The sequence below is a fragment of the Sminthopsis crassicaudata genome, chromosome 1 (genome assembly GCF_048593235.1).
Source record: "Sminthopsis crassicaudata isolate SCR6 chromosome 1, ASM4859323v1, whole genome shotgun sequence".
Taxonomy (NCBI): domain Eukaryota; kingdom Metazoa; phylum Chordata; class Mammalia; order Dasyuromorphia; family Dasyuridae; genus Sminthopsis; species Sminthopsis crassicaudata.
The window spans coordinates 672047056-672049605 of record NC_133617.1 but is presented as its reverse complement, the minus strand read 5'-3'; positions in this window follow the sequence as shown (position 1 = coordinate 672049605).

Genomic DNA, 2550 nt, shown 5'->3' with positions numbered 1-2550 from the left:
AGCCCACTGCCCACTATCCCACCGATCCCCCAGCTCCGCTCCTCGGCCCCTGAGCCCCCCTCCCCAGGTTCCCCTGCTCTGAAGTCCCCCGTCCCCCACACCCACCCACCCACCCTAGCAGCTTAAACCAAGCAGAGCTAAACAAGCCAACACGCTCAGTGAATAAATGTACCAGAAAAAGTCTCAGTCACGAATGACTAAAAACAAAAATTATAGTGCAATCTTGGCTGACTGCGAAGGGAATGGAGTCTGATTCATTTTCACCCCACCCGGGCCCCATTGCAGCAGAGCAGAAGGGGAAGATGTCACCATGCTCAGGGGCTCTTCCCCAGAGTGGGGGAGGGGAGACGGAGCCCATGGCTGGCAGAAGGGTTAGCCAGGGTGGGGGGCTGCTGGGCGCCTGGCTGGAAGGAGACTCGGCATGCTTACAGTCATTGCTCAGTCTGGGTTCTCCGAATCCATTTCTCCTGGCCTGCACTTGAGCTCGAGAGGGAGGGGGAAAAGTGGGGGAAAGGGAGAGAGGAGGGCGAAATTCTTTCTCTGCTGCTACCACCAGCTTGTACCAGCTCTAACCCGCTGCCCCTGCCAGCTTTCCCAGCATAATTTAATCCCATTCTGGCCACCCTATCCCATAACCTCCACTCATCTGAGAATTTGTTACATAAAAGATCCGGGAAAACTCCTAAATGAGAAGATGTAAGAATTAAAATAGGCTTGGGCTTTTAGGACTGGAAGGGGTTTTTGGAAGCCATCTAGCTGAATCTCCTCTCCTCATAGAAATGAAAAGAAACAAAAGATGGAGATGGGGGGTGGGGAGAAGGACTTAGGATCACCTAGCTAGTAAGGCACATAGGGTTTAAACCAAGGTCTGTGATTCCAAATCCAGTGCTTTCCAATACACTTGGACTTGCAATCACAAATACCTGAGTTCCAATCCTACCGCTTACGGGTGCCACATGTGGGAGCCACGTTTTTCCCAGCTGTAAAAGGAGGAAATTGGAATAAGTGTATTTATGTTCTAAGGGCCCTCCCAGCTCTAAAATACTCTATATTCTACGGGTGCTTTCAGCCCTAACAGTGTTTTATGTATTCTTGGTGGATTTTTCATTCTTTTCCCGCATTTTTTATGGTTTAGCCTGGGTGTGGATCCTGTCTGTTCCCATCAAACTCCGGGGGAGAAGGATATTTTGTGAGCTGAGCCCTTTCAGCTGCTCTCATATCATACCACAAGGCTTGGCCCTTCGGGGCAATTGATTAATAAATGTACTTTAATTAACTAGCTGTGGGAAGGGGGAAAATGAGGAGGGAGAGGTGATAGGAGTGGAGCGTGGTTAGTCATCTGTGAAGTACTCCCCTTCAAGCTCCAACTTGAAATTCCCTTTTATGGTATGCGCCTGTCCCAGGTCTTGCTTAAAGCTGGGCACAGCTGGGCACAGCTCAGGGAGGGCCCTAGTTGCTCATGCAAATGCTCTCCCCATAATTACTCCTCTCCTCTTTGCAAACATCTTTCCCCTCTGCCCCTGAGCCTTCCTGGCATCAGAGCCAGCCACGTCGTACCCCAATTTCCAGAAAACATGGAGTCATCCCCACCCATCCTTGTCTTCCTTTTCTATCCTACAGATCCTAGACTTAGCCCTATAAAGCGGAATCATCTTCAGCAAGCACATGGTATGGTTCAGAGAGATGAAAATCGATGGATTTACAGTCAGAGGACCCGAGTTCAAATCAGTTTTGATACTTTCTATATGTATAATCTTGAGCAAATTACTGAACATCTCAGTTTATCCATAAAATGATAGAATTGGACTTCTAAATCTAAATCTACGCTCCTACGTCCCTTTGTGCCTCCTGTGCACAGACCTCCATGCTAGCCGCCGTGGGATGATACGGAAGAATGAGTTTGTGGCCCTGCCCTCAGGAAATATCCAGGCTAGTAAGAAGTTGGTTTTGTTCATTTTGTCTGCCTCTTCAAGACCCCATTTGAGGTCTTCTTGGTGCTTTGCTATATCCTCTCTAGCTCATTTTGCAGATGTGGAAGCTGAGGCAAACAGGGTGAAGTGACTTGCCCAGGGTCACACAGCTAGTAAATGTCTAAGCCTGAATTTGAATTCCAGTCTTCCTTAAGCCCAGGCCCAGCACTCTAACCAATGAGCCCCCTAGCTGTCCCATGGGGGAGAAGACAAGAGGGTAAAGCCAGAGCACAAATATCTAGAACACAAGGAGAAAGATTACTACAGAGAAAGTGCTAGGAGAGCTCAGAGGAGGGGATAGAGCATTTGTGGGCGGGAGGGAGACTGAATTTGAACTCATTCTAATCCATTCCATGGGACCTTGGCCCCGTAAGTGCCTCTTCCTCTCTGGGCCTTGATCTCATCTGTAAAGGGAGGAGCTTTAGTTTTTTAGAGGCCTCCCAACTCAAGACTCAGACCTATGATCAGGGAAAGCTTCCTGGAAGAGGGGACATCTAAATTCTTCCTCTTTGCCCTCCAGTAATTCTAGAGCTGGAGCTCACCTGGACCGGTGACCTCTGCTGCCCTCCCCTTGCTGTTT